Below are 26,851 nucleotides of genomic sequence, written 5' to 3'. Positions count from 1 at the left end.
TTAGGGGTAAACTAATTGATACCCTGGAAGGGTAGAAGTTTTTGAAATGGTTTTATACATTCCAAATGCTATAACACATCTTAGCAAAGTTCTATGTGTGTGGATGGTGACATTGCAAGAATCTGGCTCAGCTTCTACTAAAGGGGGTAGTGTGGGAACCAGAAGTCAGATGACCAGATGCATGTGATGTGATTCTCTAATCCAGCACTTAAATGATGTTTTAATACTAGATGAGACAGAAATCTCAGAGCAGTCTGTTTATGAAATAGTAATTCTTTAGATCACTTTGGAAAATACAGTGAGACTAGTTAAGTATTGTTTTTATGTTTCTGTGTGAATCTTTCCATCAGTGGTATTTTTAATATTTCCTGTGATGAAAGTCTGGTGTTTATTGTAAATAGATATTTAGTATTTTCATGTTCTTTTATTATATTTATTTAAAATTTTCACTGGTCTTTTAGAGACTATTTTAACCTTTCAGAATGCTTTTATATATATATATATATATATATATATATATATATATATATATATATATATATTTATTTAGTAACTCTGGGCTGCTCCTGAAAGCCTTGCTGTATTGGTCAAACACTACCATTTGAATTAGTATTAATTTTACTCAATATAATTGGATACCGTGGTAAATGCCGTAGAGTAGCTGGCTTTGGAGTGTTCTGGTGACAGTATCTGCCTTATAGTGTGGGCAGAGGGGGCATAGCTGGTAAATCTGTGCCAGCTTTTCCTAGGTGTGTGTGTGTGTGTGTGTGTGTATGTATGTGTGTGTGTGTGTGTGTGTGTGTGTGTGTGTGTGTGTGTGTGTGTGTGTGTGTGTGTGTGTGTGTGTGTGTAAATCAAATCTCAAAGAGTATGTGTGTTAGCTACTTGGAGCAGGGACAGACAGCACTGGTTTCACAGACAGAATGGTGGAGCACCTGACTTGGAACATTTGGCTGAGGATTCAACTCTAAAGTTGTGTCAGTGGGGAGTCTTATTTGGGGCCTGGAGAGAGAGAGAGAGAGAGAGAGAGAGGGAAACCCAGCTCCAGGGCTAGGTGTGTTCCCTGTGTGCTCTTAAGGGAAATTGTGATTGGTGCAGAGCTGCATCTGAAAATACTGTGTGTGTCCAGTTTTGTTCCAAGTGAACATCCCTCACTGGTGTAAGTGGTGAGGAGTGTGGCTCTGTGATTACTGGCCCAGAGGAGGAACGTCACACAATGTTTGTCAAGTAATAAGCGTAACTGATTACCTGTTTAATGCTTCTCAGTGCAGAACATAAACTATATCATATTCTTCTGTAAGTGGATCACTGTACCTTGTGGATCAGTACTGTACAAAGGCAGCATAATATAGTAGAAATAGGTATGCTGTGGTTCCAAAGAAGAAGGAGCATATCTGGACACATGTAGTCCACATATGATGTCAGCACTCTTTTTTGCCAAGTAACTATTCCATTGCCAGTGGGCATGCTAGTAGAAGATGAATGTAAAGATATGTAAAGATAGATATAATCATTTTATGTGCATATTATGTGATTCTTTAAGATGCATTCATCTGAAGGTTTTTGTCTATTCTCCATATAGTTTCACTGCTACTTAGTTATTAAATATACAATGGCATTTTTTCCTAAAGTGTATCTTTCATGTATTTGGTGAAGATATGACTGTCTGATTTTACTTTACAGGCATACTGAGAACAAGTGGCAAAGAGAGAGAAAGGAGGACGTTTATACACAAGAAAGTAAAATGTACAACTTGCTTTCAAGAACTGATGAAAATGCTTAAAGGAAACATCTAAAGGTAAAACATTATGAAGTTTTTGTACACATGCTTCAGTGTAAACAATGTAACCCTTCGTAAAAATAGCTTCTTTTCTATTTCTTTACTGGCTTTCTTATGAAGCTTTTCTCAGAAAGTTTGTGTTGCCATGGTATCAGTTGTTGTCTGAAGATGTAAACATCTATGCATTCTTTCAAAACATAAGAGATAGATCAGAGTGTTGATACAGCAATATATATTACATGTTGCACAATTGGAGCAGCATGATAAAAGCCGTTAAATACCCCATGGCAACTATGCTGGCAAAGTTAATAACCATTCTGTCTCTATGCAATAACCATTCTGCCTCTATGTAATAATCATTCTGTCTGTATGTAATAACCATTCTACCTCTAGCCTTGCCTGTGGAGGTATATGTAGTGTGTTTCAGTGCTGTAGCACTCCGCATCTCCAGCAGCACATGCTTCTGATTCTAAGAGATTCAGACATTAGAAAACGCTCTTAGAAAGCACATGGCTATATATAACAGAAGGTTACAGAGGCACATTTCACTATAAGATGCAGAAGTTTGAGAAACCTTAAAGCAAAAAATAGCAGTCTGCTAGGACAATGGTGAAACAGTTGGTAAATCAGCCAGAGTAATTTCAATCTTGTCTAGGTTGTAGGACTGTAAGTACAAATCAGTGTGCTTATCATTTTTATGGAATTCCAGAAATACTTAGTTTGCCAAGGCACTTGGCTTTAATGTGTTAGCATTTTTAAAGGCTGTGTCATGATGGAGTTCAAAACTGTGATGAAATGTGGCTTTATATAAAAAATATTGTCAAATGGCTTAAACTGTTGTGTACCATGGACAAGGAAGCAATCTGTCATGATGTCCAGAAACTTTAAATTATGCTGTTTGACTCTTGACTGTACTCATCAAATGGTTTTCAGCCGTTCCTTCCTGTTTAGCTAAGAATCCAAGAAATGTGACACATTCCACAATACATGTGCAGCATTCATGGTGCCCGAATGAGAACCTGCAAGAAGGAGAGTAAAAGTAGATGTCACTACATTGACAAACTGCACAAATAAAAAATGTCTTACAAGACAGAAAACAACTGAAAATGTATACTCTAGAAAATTTGTAGCACACTCCATTCCTAACTTTAAAAAAAACTAGCACTGGCACCTTGACATTTTAACTTCTTGAGATATGAACCTAACAAATGTATCTCAGCTTTTGTAGCATAATTTTCACCAGTTACACAACAGATAATATGGTAATTTTTTAACTAATTAATAAATTAATGCCTTTCTTACTTTGTTGTATATCATGAATGCACACATAACATTGAGGATTATGATCAAGTTACTGATAATAAATTAAAAAAACTTTTGTTTACTAAGTGAACTGGACTGGAGACCCTTTTCAGTCACAACTCAGGCTACTAGGCCAAGACAATAAAACACAGAGCAATGCAATAAAATAGTTATATAACATTGAAACATATACAGTAATAGTACAATAAAACAATAGTATAATTTGGAATTTGTCACAAGATGGAAAATGGGAGGTAGATAGCATTACACATAAACTCTGGTGCAAATAATTGACAATCACACATCACTGAATTAGATAACCATCAGAGCTAAGAGATGGACACATTAAAATTAATGAATAGCATAATAATGATAATGCTTGTGATGAAAGGAAGGTACTGCCAGCACAGCTAGCTAGAATTTAGTAAATAATTATATGTCATTTCTGAATATCAAACTGATTCATACAAGATGCTGGTGTTATATCATGCGTATATCAAACTGATTTTACAGACGTTTATGCTGAAAAGATATTTGTAAAGTACTTGCATTTGAAATTTATGCACAGTGTGCCGTACTGGAAAGAACAGAAATGTACACTCACTATTGTAAATGTTTGACTGTATATGTTTTAACAGAGGAAATTGGAGGGTTAATCTCAGTCCAGCAAACTTTAGAAAAATATCTGAAATTAAATCACTTTATGGCTAGGCCAAAAATATGCTATTTCACAAGTTTCAAGGCAGTCAGAGACACAAAGTCTGTACTACAAAGCTGTCTGTGTTGTCTTTGGGGTGAACTAATTACTAGTCTTGAAGTGCATAGGAATGCAGTTGTTTTAGGACTTCCAGCACCTGACAAAGAAGTAAGCAAAAGGCCTGTGTGTGTATTTTTACAGGTAGGTGCTAAATACTGCCAGCTGCCAGCAATGCAGGCTTGCATGAGAACTCAAAGACAGATGACCAGAAATGATGTCATTCTGCAAGCTATCTCAGAAGTAATATTTTAGATATTATTTTGAGAAGTCTTAGTGTGAATCTGAGCATTCTGTCTTGGGCAACAAGAAGAACCATTCACCACATTGTCTGCCTTGCTCTATTATGTAAATTATTAGGGTATAGTAACTCTCTTAGATACAGTCAGGAATATAGTGAAGCTTAGTTTAGATATTGTTTTTGTTTATTTGTCTGAGCCTGTCTTGCAATGTTATTTTAAATATTTCCTGTGATTTTGAACTCTGATGTCATTGCAAATATATACTTAGTGAATATATACCTAGCATTTTCTTGTTCTTTTATTATTTATTATTAAATATATATAAACCTTTCATTGTGGCTGAAATTTGTAGAGATATTTAAGTTCTATGAGTACTTGTATATTTATTTCCTGACACTGTGTGAGTCACTCCCATGCCTCTCAGTCTGGAATCATAAAAAATCTCGACAAAGGCTCATGAAAAATAGGTACAACAGGCCAAAAATCTGTATGCTGATTAACATAACATTTGCATATATAATTTGGTAACCCCACCCACTCCAGTGGAATTGTGGCACACCAACTTTTATAAACACACTGAAGAACAGACAAAATAATAAACAAAAATAAAGAAGAACAATAGTGTTTCATTTTTATTAATATTTGAACTTGTATGAAACTTTGAATTGTGCAAAACTAAAATACAATTTGTCTTGAATTAATGGAAAAGAATACTGTATAACAAGATAATTTATATCACTGAGTGAACCAAAAATGTTTTAAGCAGGAGAAGAAGGAGATGTGGTGAAGAAATGGTAACTAAACACAGCCTGGCACCTACCATTTAAGTTCTACATGAGAAAATGATATATAAATTTAGAAAAGTTCTCCATGATATGATATCATTAATGGGTATTGTTTCCAAATTTCTCATTATACTGCTAATCATACTTCCAATAATATTAAAGATACTTCTTCATTTTTTTTTTCTTTATTGCTGTCTGTTTTATACATAGAAACCGGCACAAGAACAGGAGCTCCCAAAGTACTTGGACATCAGTGGTGCAGTTTAATTAAATTTCCATGACATATTTCCATTTTAAAAAGAAAACTCCCTGGATGTGCAAACTCCTCTTTGCCAGAACAAATTCTTTACACAAGTTTTAACATTTCCTGCAAGTCACATTAAGTGCTGAAGGGCCAATGGCTCCTTTTATAGTGTAACTGTTTTCTTCTAAGTCTAAATCAAACAGATATTAAACTAGCCTGTCAGTCACCCATACATCAGAAAACTGGCAAAATACTCTTTGGCCAACCAAACATGCTGAAGGTGGATTGGACACTCTAAACTGGCCCTAGGTATGACTGTGTGTGTGTGTGTGTGTGTGTGTGTGTGTGTGTGTGTGTGTGTGTGTGTGTGTGTGTGTGTGTGTGTGCCTTCTGGGGAAGGTTGGGTGCTGGGCTGGCAGCTTGACACCATAAAACTCCACTGCCAAATCATTCTATGGACCGTTGTTCTGCTGTGATGACCCCTACTGGGAAAAGCCGAAAGGAAAAAAAAAGAAGAGCTTTTGGACAATCAAAAGTCTACCCTCAAGGACTATTTCTATTTTTCTATCAGGCGTCTTGATATCTTTGACTGACTTTCAATTATAACTGGATTACCGGTTGTGCATTATCACACAGTGCTTTCTATGCAAGTCATCCAGAAAGTAGAAAACTGGCAAAATAATGACCAGATATCTAAAAGCCCACTTTTAAAATTAACCAGTTTACCATTAAAAGAGGACATTGTGAAAAGGAAGAAGCACATCATAATTATTTCTCTGCATGCTCTAATCCTAGCCCAAGCAAGGTTTGCATCCTAGCTGTATTCCAAAAAAGATGCCCTTGATATAAATACCTCTACCTTTTTCCAGTTTCTCCAGTGTCTTCATTGTCTCATATTTTTTTTTGTCCAGACCTTAGTTTAAATGCACACACTCTTTCCCAGTAATTACACTGCGTCCCTTATTATAGTATTACTTTCATTTCTTCCCTTTTTTTCCATTGTTTAAGTATACTATATATATATATATATATATCTTCTTCTTCTTTCATCTTTTCCTAGTTAGGGGTAACCACAGTGGATCACCTGTCTGCTCATGATTGGCAGTGGAGTTTTATGGTGTTGAGTTGCCAGCCCGGCACCCAACCTTCCGTGGAAGGCACACACATGCACGCACTCACACCCAGGGCCAATTTAGAGTGTCCAATCCACCTACAGCATGACTTTGGGTTGTGAGAGGAAAATAGAGCACCCAGAGGAAACCCACACAACCACAGTGAGGACATGCAGACTCAGCACAGAAGGCACCAAAGCTGAGGATCAAACCAGAGATCTCTTGCTATGAGGCGGCAATGCTACCCACTGCACCACCATGGCCTCCTAATATATTTATTTATTTATTTATTTTATTTTACATTTGTTTACCGGGATAGTCCGACTGGATACATGTCCATTTTCAGCGGAGGCCCAGGGAGAAAAGCTCCAAAAAGACATTCAACAAACTGTTACATTTTTATAGTTTAGACAAAATAAAATACAAATAAAAGGATTTTTACACAGATGTAAACAAACACAAAAACAGATACACAAACAAATTATTATTATTATATGTATATATATATATATATATAGATAATGTATTTATTGCTTGTCTAACCTGATTACAAGGCTATATATTGTCTCTGGAGCTCTGGAACAGCAATGCCTTGTGAGTATGCCCTACTCCGTTTGCCATTGATGCACTTACCTTGTGCTCAATTCCTATCTATCCCCATTTACAAAGTGGTACCTTCTTAAACAAGGACAAGAAATTCAGTGAACGTGATACAGCATAGAGAGGAATAAAAGATGAAGAACGTCTTCCACCAGGTTATGACATATTTACACGGGACAGAAAAATCCAAAAAGGCAGTGGGATAGCTATGTTCTACAAAAACTCTTTTGATCTAACTCTTGACCCTATCTACTTACCACTTCTCAGTTTAACAATGCACAGTTACCCATTTCACAACTAAAATACAATATGAACAAAACCTTATGTATTTCAGCCCTATATATACCACCAGGAAATAATACCAACAACAACACAACTAAAGAAATAATAGGCTGTCCCAAAATATATACCAAAAAGCAATAAGAGACCTGAATGACTATTAAATCTAGTAGTGGTGTTTTTTTTTGTTTTGTTTTTTTATCTGGAGGAGCTGGAAAAAGTCGAGCCATGGCTGGAGATAATTTTTCTCATCCTCCACCAGTGCTGAGTGACCTAGCTGTCCTGAACCTCCTGGGTCTGGGTAGGATTTTGCTAGGAGAACAGTACTCGCATCGGAGTTCAGCAGCTTCATTAACTTAAATGTTAATATATTAAAACAGCTTGCTAGTTGCCTCTGTGTACCTCTAGGTTGCCCGCCTATCTCTACTAATTTAAATCCAAATCCAAACTGTTCAACCATGTACGAGTATCCTTGATTACTGGTCCAGTGGTGGATTGTCAATAATAATAATAATAATAATAATAACACAACAAAAATGTCACTGGATACCTTTTCCTTGAAAAGAACCAGACACCAGGCAGGGTAAGGACAATAATAATAGCACTAATCTTCCTGCACAGGTGTTTATGAATCTGAATGGGGAAGAGTAGATCACACTAATGAACTGTTTTATAAATGCATATGTTTGTACATATAGAAGGAGAAGAAGCTTTAACAGTAAGGGCATACTGTGGAAGTTGTTAGGGTAAGTTAAAGAAGTACTCAGCCTGAAGAGGAACAGTTACATTAGTTTTCTTCACTGAGGTGTCCTTGTAGAGATATTTTGAAATGAACGAGTTGATCAATAATTTCGATATTTTATGGAAGATTATTCCTTAGAGTTGATGTTATCTTTGAGAAGGATCTTTCACAGGACGATGACCTTTGTAACTGAATGCAGTCATAGGTTCATAGGTTCATAGGTAGGTACTAGGCTGTCAGCCCTGGGGCCTATATAAGCCTAGCCAAAAAGGGTCCTTGGCTTTCACCACCCAAGAAAAGTCATTATTCCTGAGCATGTACTTTTGAATTTTGATTGTGAGTCTCTTTAAAAGTAAGAGTATGGGGGAGGGGTTGATCGGGCCAGTAAGAGAAGTCAGTTTCTTTTCTGTAACGCTATAAAGTGATGCTCTCTCGAGTTGCTTAGATTAATAAATTGGACAATTTTGCTTTCAAGTTTTTGAAGCAGGGTGGTTTATGAGCAGAGCAGAATGAAGGGATGGGTAGTGCACTGATGGATGTGGGATGAGTCAGTACATTACTGGGATGATAAAACAAGTAGGCTGTGATTATTGGGATGATAAAACAGGCAGGCTGTGATTAAGTCTCAGAGTAATTTTTGGGAGCACATAAACTGGAGTTATGACGTGATCATAATTCTTTATAATGCCTGGGAAGTTTTAGCCATTGTGATGTGTTATGACTCAGAGAGACAGAAATGAAACATGTAGTAGCCCAAAGTGTTTCACATCTTTTAAAATGATAATACACTAAAATCTACCACACACACAGCATGGAGAAGTGAAGTGTACCTCGTATCTACTAATAGTGTTAAAATCTATTGGATAATTCACTGTGAAACGTATCTGTGGGTGACAGAGCAAAGTGAGTTACAGCTTTCAAAGCTGTCAGGAGGTTTTTCCATTGCAGTTTGTCAGTGTTGCATTTCATTTAGCAGCACAAAACTAGAAAATAATAAGCCTGAAATTTGCATAACATAGAGGATTATGATCAAGTGTCATCATAACCTATGTATTATGTGCTAGAGACATAAATTTGTGGAATTTTACCTCAGGAATAGGGTGAAACAAAGCTTTAATGGTGAATCTTGACATCCATATTGAGAACATGTTATACGTGAGTTACGGCTGGAGAGACTCATTCATAATTCTGTTTATATATATATATATATATATAGAGAGAGAGAGAGAGAGAGAGAGGTGCAGCTGCTGTACTATAACAGCAGTTATAGAAAAAGATGCAGAGGCACAGTTTTACAGCTTTGTATGTAATAAAACCACTTAGTGCTGCCACACAGTCAGAGGCCAAAAGGTAAGTCACAACCATGTTTGTTTTTTTCTTTTTCCTTGTCAGCAAAGTGTATTAAAACTTTGTTAATTACTTTTCTTACATCAGAAAGGTACTCAGCAAGGTTGCCTTTTTCCCCAAATTTAGTGTTTGTGCTCCATTTCCTACAAAGTTGTTATATACTTTTCTGATGTCATAAAAGTACCTAACAAGGTTATCTTTTTGTCAGTTTTGCAGTATTACTTGTACTCAAAACTTGCAAAAACATCACTTTGTGGTTACAAATATTAAGACAATAACAAAGTAGTACAATATGTGAAATACAGTAAAAGAAAAAATAAGCAAAATATAAAGTCAAGCAATAAAGTTGACCATATATTATATACAAGGTAGAAGAGAGTTCCTAATGTGCATGTTAAATAATGATGCATGAAAATATGTAACAGAATAAGAAATAGGTCATAAAAAACATATACTTTTTCTGGCAGGATAACTATATACTAAATTTCAGTCAAATTCTGGGATAGATAAAGGTTAGTGTAAGAATATGAAGAAAGGACATTAGAATGTTAAGGAACTAAAGAGAGGCGAGGCTAGAAAGTAGGTAAAGCAGGAAGGGAAGTAGGATATATCAAGAGAAAGTCTATTAATAGCATGGAAGAAGGGATTAGAAACGAGTACTAAGATGGCATGGAGCACAGGCAGGTCCAGTTACTGGTTAGATCTTCTTTTAGCCTAGACTTGAAGGACTAATCATGGGGTATAAGTCTCATTGCTTCAGGAATGCTGTTCCATGATTTGGCAACACAGTGAAAGTACATACTAACCCCATTAGATCTTTGTAGTTTGTAAATAGTAGATACTTGGGCAGGAACGTTAGTCACAAGATGGAATACAGTGTTGAAGTAGTGATGATGTAGTTTGCAAAAATGAGGAGTTGTATAGTAATTTGTGACTTAATCTTAGTTGATTACAGTTGAGAAGGTGGGGTAGTTCGGGCCAATTTAGGGACATGAGAGCATAATGATGGTGAGAGTAGAGGGCCTGCCCTGTGACAAATTTAGCTACTTTATTCTAACATTGACTAAGCTTTGGTTTGAGGGAAGAGTGAAAATTGGTTAGGATAGGTGAAGCATATAGAAGGGTAAGAAATAGGTGGTGGCAATGGTTACTCGTGGAGCTGGAGATTAATTTCTTAGCCCTATACATCATGCCCAATTTTTTATTAGTTTTTATTTTATGATGTTGCTGTAGCTCACACTTCATATTGCTATCAATAGTTATACCTAACAGGTTTGTATGTGAAACCACATTGATTAAGGTATTGTTCAGAGATGTAATAGCAAAGTTAGAGGCATCTGAAGAAAAGTATTTTGGTAAAATAGTAGAAGTGTAGTTTTTTGGGGGTTAAGTAGTAAATGTTTTTTGGTGAACCAAGACTCAATGGAATTGAATGCTTCTTGCATTAAACTCTGTAGATGAGAGGAAGTCCTGGCAGAGCAGATTAATGTAGAGTCATCAACATACTGAATTAGGGTGGCTTGTTTGCTGGCAGTATTAAGATGGTTAATATAAATGTTGAAGAGAAGTGGGCCTAGTATTGAGCCTTGGCGTACCCCAGTGCTAACATGTAAGTAAGAAGAGAAGTTAAGAGTTCCATTTAACAGATTGATAGCAGGTGAACCATTGTGAGGATATGTTTGTTAAGCCCAGAAGAGATAGTTGAGATAACAATTGGGGGTGAGAATATCAAAGGATTTGGATAGATCTATAAACAGCAAAAAGACAAAGTTTCCTGAGTCACAAGCTTTGTTGACAGTGTCAGTAACGGATAGTAGAGCAGTGATAGTGCTGTGTGCTGATCTGAATCCATGTTGGGTGGGAGAGAGAAGATTTTGTTAAGCAAGTATTGAAGAAGTTGTTTATGGATACATTTTTCTAGATTTTTTGATAGTGGTTAAAGAATAGTAATTGGCCTATAGTTAGAGATTTCTGTGGAGGTGCCAACTTTATGGAGAGGAAGGATGAAGGATTTTTTCCACAAGGAGGGGACATAAGACTGCTTGATGGATCTATTAATGATTATTGATACTGGGTAGGCAAATGAGTCAGCAAACATTTTTAGAAATTTGTTAGGAATATTGTCTGCAGAGGGGGAACATGGCCTGAGCTTGCACAAGAGGGATTTGATAAAGAAAATAGAAACAATTTGAAGGGAAAATGTGGAGTGACAGCTAACAGGAGGCTGAGAGAGGGTAGAGGGAGATGGAGGGAATTTGTTAGTGATGGAAGCTACACTATCAGTTAAGTAAGAGTTAAATTGAGTTACTGTGTCAGGAGAGATACTAACACAGGATGGTTGGGGGGAGGACTGACTTCCTGGGTTTAGGATTTTTTTGATAGTGTGACAGAAGGTTTTTGGACCAGATTTGTGCTGATGTTGTGGCTTTGCATAGAACTGTTTTTTTTTTTGTCTAAATTAACCTGCTTCTTTACAAGGTTATGCAGTGCTTTGAAATGCTGTAAATTTCTGTGAGTCTTATGTTTTAGGTAAGTTGTCCAAGCCTTGTCTCTTTTTTTTGCACGAGTGATGTGGTATAGACAGAAAGCCAAGGAGTATAGCTGGTTTTGACTCTTTACCTTCTGGTGGGAGCTAAACTGTTAAGTGTTTAGGAATGTATAATTAAATTGTTCAACTGCATCATCTAGTGGTAGGTATTTAAGGAAGGACCAATTGATGGAGTTCAGTAATTTATAAAGGCCTGCTGGTGAAAGTTGGATAGGTTTGGTACTGTCTTGTAGCTGTGTTGTCTACATGAATGCTAAGTCTAGTTGTACAGATGGGGTGGTGATCACTACTAGAAGCTGGAAGTCTTTTGGACTGAGAGAAATTGTTAGTATGGAGACCAAAATCTATTCAATTATGGAGCTGTTGTAGTTTGCGGAACTGGTAAAGGCTGGTTGAGTAATTAGTTGAGAAAATCCAAACAGGTTTATGCTATCTGTGGGAAATTATAAGTTAGGTTTCTGCCAGTCAATGTTGACATCACCTGATATTACTGTTTCTAGAGAGGTATTTTGTGATACCCAAGATAGGATACTATCCAGAGTTGATAAGTTATTGCCAGGGGGTATGTGTAAAGCTATAATGCAGAGACTTATTATTGTTTAATTTAAGGTAGGTGATCAGTAAGTAGTTCAGCTTTGTCAAAAGAAGATATGGATTGGTTGTGAGGGGTTTGGGAAATACAAGCAGGATATAGTACTTCAGCACCACCTCCTTTTCTTTTAAGGCAGTCAGCTCTGAACATATTAAAGCCTGGAGGAAGTACTTTGGTATCCTTTATGTCTGGTTTAAACCAGGTTTCAGTGATTATTAGTATATCAGGAGATTGTGCAGTCATCCAAGCATGCAACTCAGAAATTTTGTTGCACATGCTATTTGCATTTACTTAGATAAATTTAAGCATATTTTGTGCACCTAGGTTCATAGGTTAGTACAAGGCTAACTGCCCTTGCAAGCCATTTTAAGCCTAGCCAATTATCCCCTGTGAGATTCAAACCCTGTACCTTGTGTTTGTAAGGCAAACACCTTAACCATTAGGCCACCCTCCCAAAGAATATGGGTAGAAGATGTGGATTGTAAGATGTTGGGACGAGGGCTAGGGTGGATGTCACCACAGAGCAGGAGGAATTTCAAGATTGTAAAGTAAAGATAGGATTTAATTTTGGTTAAATTGTCAGTAAGTATAATGTTAAACAAGTACAGCTGCGTCTGAAACAGTTTGGGTTTAAAGAACAGTATATTTTTTGTATGAGAGAGTTGAGCAGTGATGGGTAGGAGTAGTGATTTGTGTTATTGGTGTAAGAGGTAGTGTCTGTAGGTGAGCTTAGAACAGATTGGATAGTGATCAGATATGATGATAGTGAACAGAATCAGAAGATCATTAGTGATAGGACAGTAAGGAGAATTATTTTAGATTAGGGATAATTAGAGAGTTAATCAAACTACTTAAGTGGATGAATTGAGGAGAATAATAAAGTTTGTAAAAATGAAGGAAGGGGAGTAGTATGCAGATAGGATGCTAGTGTGATATTAATATGAATATGTTGAGAGATGGAGTGTATGGATGAGGAGGGTGGAGCTAACAGAGGAAGGGGATGATGGGGTGGAGCTGGCACAGGAAGGGGTGTGGTTTAGACAGCTTTAAATGTAGAGGTAGAGGGGGTGGGAGGAATTAGGTGGCAGGGTAGGGTAGTGAAGTGAGCCCGGAGGGTGCACAAAGTGGGGTGACACCCCAGAGAACAAGAACAATTAGGTAAGTACTCAGAAAACTATCAGTGAGGCTGCAACAAATCTAATTAAAATGCTGGTTATAGGGTCAGTTAAGTATTGGGTGAAAAGCAGTAAGGTATATAAGGGTACATTTACAATTTGTACAGAAAATTACCTTAAAGGCGTTTGGTACTCCTCCTTAACTAAGCAGAGTGGAATCAAAAACTGCTGCAAATACAGTTCCTAAGAAAATTATGCTGGGATGGGGATGGGGTTGTGCACACTACACAGATTGCAAGTATAACAAACACATTATATTAAACACAACTATTCGAGCCAAACAACACTGCATATTGAAAAGCCAATTAAAGGGAAAAACATTTCTTTCTTATGTATACAGTGTTTTAGCAGGTTTGCAGAGAGCTTGCAGGTGAATTTTGTTGTTTGAGTCCTGAGTGTTTAAAATCATCCAGGGGGCACCTTGTACTTTAGAAATGGGAGTAGCAAAACTAAGGGAGAAAAAGAAACAGGAAGAAGCAAGTTAGAAGGAGAAGTTTAGACAACTATCATAATGAGTTACATTACGTACAACAGTTTATTTTAATAGGCCTAAAGTAGAGTTTGAGAGACTTAAAGGAGATACAGGGAAAAGGAACAACAGTATACAGATTATGTGTTACAGCCACAACATTATGGATATTATAGTATTTCTGCAGTAAAAGCCTTCAGCTGACATCCTGTAACTTTAAATACTTTCAAATGTTGAACACATAGTTCATATTAGAACTAAAACAGATTACAGTCAAAGTACATTGGATTAACATCCTGAAATAAAATGCCTTCTCAGAACTATCGCATAACTCAGGTAGAAACTTGAACTAAAATACAGTCAAAGTGCAGCAGTATACAGAATCCAAGCTACTGCTGCACCACTATGTACAATATACTATGCAGGCAGTTAACAACAAATATTTTACTTTCTGCTACATAAGATGCAGAACATCACACACAGCCATCATATAGTTATACAAAAAACAAACACATAATAAAATATAAATAAATTAATACAAAAAAATACTTGCATATGTAGTGTACACACTTCCAGGAAACACTAATAGGGCAGACCAGAATGAAAGTGAAAATGGAACACAAAATGGTCCCAGCTAGGCTAGCATTTGAATGCAGCAAAGCATCATGGGATAAGGCATCAGAACACAGAGTTAAGGGGAACAGGGAACAAGAAGAGTAAACACCAAGAGTAAAACAAGGATATATGACACCCCAGAGAATAAGAACCAGCAGGTAAGTACTCAGAAAAAACTATTAGTGAGGCTGCAGCAAATCTATGTAAGATGCTGGTTATAGGGTCAGTTAAGTATTGGGTAAAAAGTAGTAAGGTATATAAGGATACATTTACAATTTAAAAGAAAATCAGCTTAAGGGGTGTTTGGTACTCCTCCTTAACTAAGCAGAGTGGAATCAAAAACTGCTGCAAGTACAGCTCATAAGAAAATTAAGCTGGAGAGGGACGGGGGTGTTCACACTACACAGATTGCAAGTATAACAAACACTTTATATTAAACACAACTGTTCAGCCAAACAACAATGCATACTGAAAAGCTGATTAAATGGAAAAACATTTACATATATATAGGTTCATAGGTTCGTAAGTGTTTACTAGGCTAATGACCACAAGGGGCATTTTAAGCCTAGTCATGCATCCCAAATCTCTGACAATTTCAGATCCCCTTGATAAATGTAAGCAGCAGCTTGGGAGATTAAACCTTTACCAGCAGGGGCCTGGGAGATGAACCATTTACAGGATGCCTGTGTCCATTAGAGACATAGGTGAATTTCCTGTTCCCCATACAACTGTCCAAGTTGCACTTGAATTGGGTTAGGGAGGAACTATTTTTCACTTGGATGGAGAGCTTGCTGCATAGATGAGGTAGTCCCTGGGATACATACCTGTCTCTCCATCAGGTCCTATTTATTGCACAGGCAAACATTAAGTCTTTAGAATAGGTAATTCTGGTGCTGTTTATTTGTGGATACTCAGGAGACCCGTCAGAGTGGGGTCTGACAATGCCTTGTATGCTAGGCATAGATCATCCCTCAAAAGCCTGTAGGAGACAAAATACAAGGATAGGGCCTTCAGGTGGTCTGCATAGGACATTTTACTTATGCCCTGTATTTTTTTTAGTGAGGAACCTCTGTGGACATTCCAATTGTTGGATATGCCTGCTTAGGTACATACCATAGGGGGCATTGCATTCAATAGTAGGTCTGATGAAATACAGTGGGACACTGACTTCCTTGGACTTAGATGCCATACGATTGTTTATAAGTTGTGCAACATAGAATGGTTTCCTCACTACTGTAGACACATAGTGGTCAAAGGCTAGATTACTATCTACATGTGTCTCTAAATCCCTGACTGCTGGGTCAGCTCTAAGGGGTGTGTTGTCAATATGATAGTTACCAAGGGTGGATGATTTCCTAAAGGATACTTTAATGCATTTCTTGGCATTTAGTTTTAGTCCATGGCTCTGATACCAGTTGTTTGTCTGTGTCAGCCCCTCTTGGAGAACAGTGTGGGATTCAATGACAGCTCCTAATTTGCAATCATTTGCAAATTTAGTCAGCCAGAGACCATTGACATTGTCCTTGACTTCAGAGAAGTAAATGCCTAAAAAGAGCTGTACAAGGACTGATCCCTGAGGGACTCCACTTGTGACTGGCCTCTTTGTAGAAGTGGACTCCCCAGTTCTAACTTCCTTGGTCCTGTCTCTAAGCCAGTTGGCTATCCACAATGTGAAGTAGGAGTCTGTACCTAACCTCTTGCGTTTATCAACAATACCCGAGTGTGGTATTGTGTCAAATGCCTTGGCCAGGTGAAAGTAGGCAGTGTGAACCTTTTTCCCCCTCATTCATTGCATTGGTTACCTTCTCAAAGAAGTCCACCAGGTTGAGTAGGCATGTCCTGCACTTGAAGAAACCAAAATGGGTTGGGTCCAGTGTCTGGAGGTTTACTATATCACTATTGATCATTTCCATGATAATTCTTTCCATGGCTTACATATAAGATTAGTGAGACTTATGGGTCTGTAGATGGCCCACCTTTGTGCAGAGGGATGACTGTTGCTGTTCTCCGTTCCTGAGACACAAAGCCTGTTTGGAGGCTACAGTTAAACAGTAATTCCATAGTGTCCGATAGGTCATGTTTCATGCTATTTAGAAGGCACCCTAGTATTGTCTGGGCCCATTGATGCAGTGTTCTTGGCATTAGAGAGAGCATTAAGGACCTGTTCCCTAGTGATAGCAAGGGGTTATATTTGCTGGTATTTCCTGAGGGAAGGTTGTGGTGGAGAGAGGGGTAAAGTTGGAGCTGAATTTATTGGCCAATAGGTTTGCTATATCTTCTGTCTCAGTATAGGTGGCTCAATTTACAATGAGCTCTGCACACAATTGTGTATTGCCTTTGAGGTTGCGGACATAGCTAAAGAACACCTTGTGGTTGTCCTTGGCCTGAGAGGACAAATACACCTCAGATTTGGCTTTGGTAGACTTTATTTGTCCTCTGAGTTGTTTGTTTAATTTGAGGAGAATGCTTTTATCCTGCTGGGTGCTACACCTCCTAATTTTTGCCATGACTTTCATCCTTCTGTTATAAAGCCTATTGATTTTGTGATTCCACCAGGGTGGACTCATTTTTCAGGTAGGTACAGCATCCTCTGTGCAGCTATTAACATGCATTTACAGGGTCTCTTTGAACAGTTCTGCATAGGCAGTAGTGTTCTCAGGGTTTATGGGGGCTTGAAATGTTGCCAGGTTATCACTTAATAGCAGAGAGTTAGCCTTAGAGTGGTTCCTAAATATTCCAGGTTGAGTTGTAGGTCCTGGTTTTATTTTTACTTCAAAGGAGACCATTTTGTGGTCTGACCTTACCAGGGAAGACATTACAGTAGGAGATGTGCCGCACTCTCCCATATTAGTGAGAACCAGATCCAGTATGGTTGCACCCCTGGTTGGTGTATTGACTATCTGGTCCAGGAATCTCTGTGTTTGTACTTGTGGTGTTGTGTACGATTACCAGTGAATAGTCGAGTAATTAAAGTCACCCTTGAATATGGTATTTGGTTGGATGGTTACTGTTTCTAATAAGTTTAAATACATGGCATCGGTTTCCTAGGTCATAGAGAGGGACCTATAGCTTGCAAGGAAGAAAATGTTTTAGCTAATTGTTTGAAAGCCTAGAGGGGAGAGGTGCAGACCATCCCCACAAAAGCAGTGTGGTCTGTTGACCATCTCCTTCCATAGTATATATAAATATATTTGTATATATAAACACCCCCCCATCACACTTCGTCTTGTTCTTCCAGGGACATCAATTACCATTCTTGGGCTGTCAAAAGTGTGTTTGTGTGTGTGTGTGTGTGTGTGTGTGTGTGTGTGTGTGTGTGTGTGTGTGTGTGTGTGTGTGTGTGTGTGTGTGTGTGTGCATATGCATATGCACTCAGACACACACATCTACATATATATATATATATATATATATATATATATATATATATATATATATATATATATATATACATACATACAGATAGAGACATATAGATATTGATAGATATATATAGACACACACACACACACACACACACACACACACACACACACACACACACACACACACACACACACAGTTATATGGATATGTATTGCTCAATTGTTTGCCTGACTTCCCAATGTCATCTTATATTGCATGTCATGACAGCAGTTTGCAGGCATGTCCATCTCTGTTTGGTGAAATAGCCATTCAGCAATGTAACATGCATTTCTTCCCATGTGTATATATTTCTATAGTTCTCTTAACTACATCTATCCACACGTGCACACACACACACACACACACACACACACACACACACATATATATAAATATATATATATGTGTGTGTGCTTGTGTGAGTGAGTGTGTGTGTGTGTGTGTGTACATATATATATATATATATATATATATATATATATATATATATATATATTTCTATATATTTTTATATGTATATGTGTGTATATATATATATATATATATATATATATATATATATAATATATATGTGTGTGTGTATATGGTTCCCCTTCACAAGCTCGAATTACTGAAAGCTCGAAATTCATAAACTCGGACACAGAATCTCAAGTTTCAGTAACTCGAAATTGTGAAGGGGAGACAATCAAAAAAAAAGAAGGAAGTTCACTCACATGTATGCAGGGGGCCGAGTCCCCCTGCACCCTGCCTGCTTAAATGTACCAGCTCCATGACCGCACTATAGTGGAGGAACGGAAATTCACCCATTGTGCGCTTCTGTATACAGCGCGGAACGGGAGATTTCCCTCATCCTCGTTGTAGTGCAATCTCGGAGTTGGTATATTTAAATGGGGGGGTGTGGGGGGTGCAGGGGGGCTTGGGGCTTGCCCCCCTGCAAAAACATGGTAAAGACATTTTTTAATGTTTTTTTACGTATGCTTTAGAATTTCGAGTTGCTGAAAACTAGAGATTCTGGGCTCGAGCTTATGAATTTCGAGCTTTCAGCAATTCGAGATTCTAAAGGGGAACCATATATATATATATATATCATACATATATATATATATATATATATATATATATATATATATACACATATACACATACATATATATATATATATATATATATATATATATATATATATATATATATATATATATGAATATATACATACACACATATATAGATATACAGATATGGAGAGGAGAGAGAGACAGAGAAGAAAAATGTAGCTATATATGTGAAGAGAGAGAGAGAAGCAGAGCAAATGTGTGTATGTGGATATGCTGAACATTTTTCATGTATCACGGTCTTTCTTACAAAGAGACTATGTGTACATTTGGAGTACAGTAATGGGAGTTATATTTACCCCTCAATCTGTTAACACAAGAATTCTAGAAAAAGGCAAAAACAGGAACAGTTTTTAAATATCACTCCTATAAGCTTAAAAAGCTGATAGAATAACAGGTTTTGCATTGGCATGCATTTTCTGAAGGGTATGACATCTAAAACGCTGTCATTATTTAGTGATTTCACGGATTTGCCTGAGAACCACTCATTTTATAAGGAATAGACAAAAATTTCGACATACTGTGAAAATCTGGACATTTGAGATGTATTTCCTTATAACATAAATCTCTTTAAATGTACAAATACTGTTTTGTAAAGTCATGATGAAGCATGTAGTGACAGCACTATCTCAGTCCTTCCTTGTGTAGGAAGTGGCCTTACCCCTATGGTACCGAGTACTCAAGGGTTCCTTATGCAGTTGTAGTATGCTATGCATAGGTCATAATCTGTACTACATGGTGTGTTTGAGATTTGTATTATCTCTGTGGAAATGAGTTTTGGGGGAGTGACTGTCTGTATGAGTTCATGAATAGTACGGCTTCTCACAGCCAGAACAGGCAACAAACTTTTGGATGGTATCCTAACACTGTGCGACTTTTTTTAATTGTACATCTTTTTCTCAGTTTCTGGCATTTTACAATTTTCCACATGCACATGTACAATGCTGTGACTGAACAATGTTGCTTTTGTATACTGTAGTTGTGTTGGGGTTGTGGTGTTTGGAAATGGACTTTGGATCATAATTTTTTTACTGCAGTTCTGTGTTTGATCTTCCATGAATAGCTGCCTTGCCGTAGTTTTTCCTAAACTCCTCTTCTGGACTAGAGACCTGGTTTTCCCTGTGGTCTAGCTGTGGTCTAGCTAGGTGAGAAAGTTAATTTAAAGATGAAGGGAAGAATAACTGAGAATATAATAGTGGTGCACCTTAAGAAGTAAAGGGGAGTATGCGCAATATGGTATGGATATACATAAACTAGAAGTAATTGCTAACAATAAATAATTTCTAGTACATTTTAAGGACACGCATCACTTGATAAATTTGTTGGTTTGAATGAGATGGCACTAATTTATGTAAAAGTGGTAGTTTAAGCCATAGGCATTAGTTGTTTCTTGCTATTACTGCTTGTGTATCACTGCCTTATACCATTAATGACTTCTGTCTTCTTGAAGACAGTTTGTGTTTTCAAAACAGTAATTCCTCCATCAAGCTCTGTTTGAATAGAGGGATAATAGTTGTCCTGTAACTTGCTTAGATATGACATTAGCATATTTTCCAATTGTTTCTTGGGGGGGGGGTCTTACAAAAATGGTGTCTACTAAGCTTAGCTGAGATCTGCCATTAAGGCCTAAGGACCTGTGTGAAAGAATGATTGCATTCTACAATGTAAGATACTTTTATTTTATTTCCTGTGATGCAGATGGTGATGTCATAATGGTCACAGGGTTTGACGGTGAGGCTGTAGACTATTTGTGAGCTGTTTACCAGCAATCCTTCAGAAATGAGGTGTGGTACGGAAGTATATGAGTTCTCAAAGTCAAGCTGCAGTGCTTTGTTGATTTATTGAGGCTTAGTATATGCGGGATGGTTATCTAACACAAGTCCCATAACAACAGAGCACTTGCTACCATGATGCAGTAATGCAGAAGTTATGCTTTTGTCTAGCAGGTTGGAGGAATGGTTGATATATTTAATACATACACATAAGCAATTGTATTTTATCAGTGGTTGCCAATTACTATTTGAACTGCAGCTCAGTTTGCCAGGCTGCAAGATCTTATTTGCTTTTTATTGCAAGAAGAACATGAAATGTTTTGCAGACCTGAACTACCATTGAGTAAAATATGAATTGTCCACATCCTGCCATGGTATGCATTATGTGTGACTGTGTGTGTGTGTGTGTGTGTGTGTGTGTGTGTGTGTGTGTGTGTGTGTGTGTGTGTGTGTGTGTGTGGTGTGTCGGGGGGGAAGACACCTGTGTTTTAAATGTTTGTAACTTTTTTAAGTTTTATGATATTATACAAATTTGTTGTTCAGTAATATAAAAATTTGTCCAGCTATGACTTTAAAATATGCTACAGCCAATATGTTTTGTGCATTACAGCCTGTATGCACATGCAGAGTGAAGTGAATACTTACTGATGGTCCTCTCACTGGCAGGCAAACAGATAGATAAAACTAGCCTGTACACACATGCAGAGTGAAGTGAGTACTTACTGATGGTCCATCTTCTCAACTGTGTCTAGTTTTGCAGAATGTCCCTGATATCACTTAGCATTTTTGTCCTCTCCATCATAACCTTTTTGATGTTTTTATTGTAAATTGCTAAGGACTGCAATCAGTCAGTAACAGCAGACATAAGCATTTTGTATATATTATACAGAAAATGCATTCTGATGCAAAGCCTGTTGTTCTGATAACTTTTACTATTTTTTTCTGTTCCTCAAGAAATAGTTTTTCTAGTAAATGGGTGAGGATTACATTCTGCCAATGATACCAGATGCAAGTGTTTATTGCTTTTAAATGTTTAGAAAATGTATTTTAATGCAAAACTTGTCATTCTTTTTGTTTAGAAACACTATATGTTTCGTACATGCTGGTCTTCTGGAAATGGGTGCTGATGCAAAAACTACTGTTCTGCTAATGTTTTAAAATTAATTTGATTAATATTTAAAAGTATCCAAAAAACCACAGTATCTTTATTTTATACGTGTTTACCATGTAAGCCCACTTCACACATATCTCATTTCAGGGGTGACACAGGAGCATTGACTGGTTAAGTGACTTGTTTAGTTACACGGTAGGCAAATGGAGTCAAATGTTATATCCTTTGGTTACAGGGAAACAGCTCATGAATATTTTAGCACCTTAACCATCTGCGTTATCTACCAGGTGATTTAGCCTTGATTTGGAGCCTCTGTACTTTATTTTTTTTTGGCTTGCTCTTCATTTATTGAGTAAAGAAGATGAGCTGTATACCTGTTCTCTTAACTTTTTTTAGCTGAATTAGAGTAATATTCACAAATCTGCATTCATTTTGCCTCCCCCCAATTATTTTTGTCATTGTCTTTGATTCTGAAGCAATTAACGTGAGAGCTTTGAATGTGTCTGAGTCACATTTTTTTTGGGGGGGGGGTGATTTTATTTTCAATTGTAGACAGTTACAGTTGTTAAGTAATGATACACATTTGAGTTTCTGGTTATGTATCCTTCATAAAATGAATGCTATGCAAAACAGATATTTTGTCAACTCTTCAAGTATGTAAGAACAATATTTAAAATGTGTTCCTGCATTTTTGGACCTTTGTTGCTTCACAATATTTGGCATTGTCCCTGATTCTTTCACTAAGGTCATCTGAGATGTACATAGACAAATTAGTTGTAATTGTTGGGGCTTTCTGTGGAGGAAATGTCTATTTGATGTATGCTCATTATTCTGGTTTTGCAGTATTAATGAGTTTTGTGTGAAGCGACGTGATACACTTTAATATGTAACTACTGTTTGGGAGAAACAAAGTTGACATTCATTATATAGCAATTGCTTTTATCACAATCAGATGTCTGAAGTGCTCATAGAAGGGCTATAATTGCTGGGTGCGGGTAGGGGCTTTCTGTTGATGAAAATAACTGAGTCTGTTGTTGTTTGCTCAGTTTAAATAGTCACTGATCTGTCTTTGCAAGAGTAGTGAGCATTTGTGTGAAATAAGATGGAATACTTATTATTTAGACCATAATGTATTTAATTACTATAGTCAGATGTCTGAATTTCACACAGTAAAGCCGATGTAAGTGATGGGAACAGAGGCCATCTGTGGATGCAAGTGACTTACCTCTGCTGTTATTTGATCAATGTTAATCAGCAGTTCCTGATTTGGTGTGGCAGTAGTGTCTAACAATTTATTTGGTAAAACCAGTGTAAAACTAATAGCTATGGCTTGTGTGTGTGTGTGTGTGTGTGTGTGTGTGTGTGTGTGTGTGTGTGTGTGTGTGTGTGTGTGTGTGTGTGTGTGTATACCTATGCCTCTGTGTATGTGGGCTGCAGTGTATTTACAAGGAACAAGATGGCCACTATTTATTTCACTTTCCATGTCAAGTGTCAACACTGCATACAATAAGGATCACTGGCACAGTGTGCAGTTAGTAGTGTTGCCATCTCACATTGCATAGGTGTAGTTGCGTTTTTGGCTGTGGCTTCTTCTGTATAGAGACTGCATACCATCTCCAAGAAGAAAGGCATTCCTGATCAGTATCAGTAAGAAACTAAGGTCCCTCATAAAATCATCCAAGGCTAACTTCGAAAGAAAAATAGCCAAGGATTCGAAAGATAACCACAAAGCCTTCTTTAGCTATGTTAAGAATCTAAGTGGCAACTCTCAGATATGCTCTGAGCTAGTGCAAAATAGCCCAAAATATACTGAACCTACTGATATTGCCAACATCCTGGCAGATAGATTCAGTGCAAACTTCACCTCCCTCTCACCTTCAAAAGGGCCCACAACAATACCGGAAAAGTGTAGTGTCCCAGAAATCACAGAAGCACAGGTGAAAACAGCAGTTTCAAAAGCCAAAAACACAGCATCAATGGGGCCAGATGGTGTCCCAGGCTGCGTCTTGCACAACCTACAGAACGAACTAACCCCCCACCTAAACACGCTGTTCAATCTCAGCCTCTCCACAGGCTACGTGCCCATAGAATGGTGCACAGCAATGGTTATTCCGCTCAACAAGGGAGGGGCCACAACTGACCCTGGTAACTATCGCCCTAAGCCTGACTAGCCTGGTATGCAAGGCTATGGAGCGCATCATCATGGAACTCATTAACAAAGACATTGAGAACCTCCAAACACTTGACCCGACCCAGTTCGGCTTTGTTAAGGGCAGATCATGTCTACTAAACCTGGTTGACTGCTTCGAGACAGTCACCAAGGCCATAGATGAGGGAAAGGTGGTTCACACAGCCTACCTTGATCTCGCCAAGGCATTCGACACCATTCCTCACTCGGGTATTATAGAAAAACTCACCAGCCTGAACATAAACCCCTACGTCACAAGATGGATTGCCAACTGGCTTACAGACAGAACTCACACGGTAAGAATAGCAGGCTCCAGGTCTGAGTCTAAACCAGTCACAAGTGGTGTCCCGCAAGGCTCGGTTCTGGAACCCCTACTGTTCGGCATATATTTCTCAGAAGTACAGGTAAACACATGAGGACTATGGCTAACCAAGTTCGCCGATGACTGCAAACTGGGAGCCATAATTCACTCTCCGGTTGACACAGACATCCTTCAAAAAGGCCTTACTGAGACAGACACCTGGTGTCAAAGTCATGGCCTCAAGCTAAATGCCAAAAAATGCATAGTTGTCCCGTTTGGGAAGAACAAAACACCCACAAATTACCACATAGGCGGCAGCCCCCTTAATACAGAAGAGGTAATAAGAGATCTGGGGACCCAGGTAGATAGTAATCTCTCCTTTGACAATCATATTGCCAAAGTAGTTAGGAAATCCTTCTATGTGGCCCATCTAATTATTAAGGGGTTCGTATCTAGAAATAAAAAGGTTATAGTGCCCCTCTAATCATCACTCATCAGACCCATCATAGAGTACAATGCCCCATTTGGGATGTACCTCACAAGACACTTTCATCAGCTGGAAAGACCACAAAAGCACCTCACCAAGAGGATTACTGGCCTCAAACATATGTCCTATGCAGCCCAACTGAAAAAACTCCAGATGCACTCAGTGGCATATCGCTTACTCAGAGGTGATCTCTGCCTGGCTTACAAAGCCATATCCAACTCAAAATTGATGGACATGCTCCACCTAAAGAAATCCAAGTCACTGCAAGCCACGCACTCAAGTGAGCTAAACCTTGCCACAACAATAAATAGAACATGCTGGAGGGAAAGATTCCTGTCACAGAGACTCCCCATGCTTTGGAACAAAATTCCCAACTACATTAGACAGAGCCCCTCTCTAACACTCTTCAAGAGAAGCCTTGACGAGTGGATGGGTAACAGAAAATACACCCCTGGGATCACTTCATTGGCTGTGCTTGACAGAGGTTCAGTTAATTAATCAATGGGGCGGTGAAAGCCGACACACTCTGGCTAGGCTTAAAAATGCCTAGTGCCTACCTATGAACCTATCTCTGTATCTGTGAGGGATAATCCATATGTTCCGGTTTCCCCCAACATCCCAAAAATGCAATGTAGATAAATTAGCGTTACTCCAGTTTGCCTACAGGTAAGCATGCAGCATGTGTGTGTGTGTGTGTGTGTGTGTGTGTGTGTGTGTGTGTGTGTGTGTGTGTGTGTGTGTGTGGGTTTGTGTGTGTGTGGGTTTGTGTTTCTTATGATAGATCTGGCTTGTCAGAGGAAGTCTCAGTATGTATTTGTACTTGTGTGAGAAATCAATATAGCTTTTGATACATCAAACGTGTGTGTGTGTGTGTGTGTGTGTGTGTGTGTGTGTGTGTGTGTGTGTGTGAGTGTGTGTGTGTGTGTGTGTGTGTGTGTGTGTGTGTGTGTGTGCCTATGCCTGTGTGAGAAATCAGGTCAGTATAGTTTAGTGTGAAAGAAAAAAAATCACAGATTTTTGTCTGTGAACATGCACAACGTTGCCAAGCACATACACAACTCTTCTGAGTGGTAGTGCAAAAAATTTAAAAAAACAGAAGAGTTAGCAAATTAATATTTTTCAAAATAAAACATAAAATAAATCACAGAACATCCAGACTCTCAGAATTTCAGGAGGGCCCTGGCATTCTGGTCTCTGTCTTGAGCATTATCTAGTGTATAGCTGGCCCTTCTCAGAGTTGTGTATAGAATGCCACTATAGTTTGTATGAGGATTGTGATCAGTCTGATTATTATGTCTTTAACTTCCCTATCAGTCCTTAGATGTGTCCTTAGAGTCCTAGAAGGTTACTATAGTTTGTCTAGGGGCAATGTACTAGGGTTGCCACCTTTTCAAATGGCCAAAGTGGACATTTTCAGGACAAACATCATATTTTACAGGCCGACACATACCCATGGTCAGTAAAAGGATATAACTTAACTTTTTTGCCTAAATAATAGTTTATTCTTGTAGCATTTTAGTTGCTTATTCTGTTTCTTATAACATTTAGGTATTTTAGATACAGAATAAATGTTTTATGCAACTATTACATAAAATATAGGACATAATTATGCAGCGTGTGTTATTTTATATGGACTGAGGATACCATTAGACTTAACAATAGTCTTAAAAGTGTGGTGAAGCTTGTTAAGGGGAATTGTAGATCCAACATGCTAGTATATATTGCTATCTGTACTACATGTATGGCATATTATATTGGTAAAACTGAGAGACCCTTCAAGGATAGAATTTATGAACATCTATATGAAATTAGAACTCATAGGGAGACCAATGCTCTATATAAACACAGCACTGCATGTTCAGGTGTATCCAGTTTTAGGTTTGGTATTA

At 37.9% G+C, this 26,851-nt stretch overlaps 1 protein-coding gene across 9 annotated transcripts in view; it reads left to right on the top strand.

Moving 5' to 3' along the window:
• FGR (FGR proto-oncogene, Src family tyrosine kinase) overlaps positions 1-26,851 on the top strand; it is a 2,305,304-nt gene that overhangs the window by 674,815 nt on the left and 1,603,638 nt on the right. For all 9 annotated transcript variants that reach the window (XM_044084628.1, XM_044084601.1, XM_044084584.1 and 6 more), the window contains one exon: positions 1,684-1,798. The gene's annotated coding sequence lies outside the window, so the exon portion shown is untranslated. The remainder of the gene's footprint in view (positions 1-1,683; positions 1,799-26,851) is intronic.

The sequence above is a fragment of the Protopterus annectens genome, chromosome 1.part1, assembly GCF_019279795.1.
Source record: "Protopterus annectens isolate FY-2018-M chromosome 1.part1, PAN1.0, whole genome shotgun sequence".
Lineage (NCBI taxonomy): Eukaryota > Metazoa > Chordata > Ceratodontiformes > Protopteridae > Protopterus > Protopterus annectens.
Note: the sequence above shows the minus strand (reverse complement) of the source record. Positions and strands in the feature narration are given on the sequence as shown.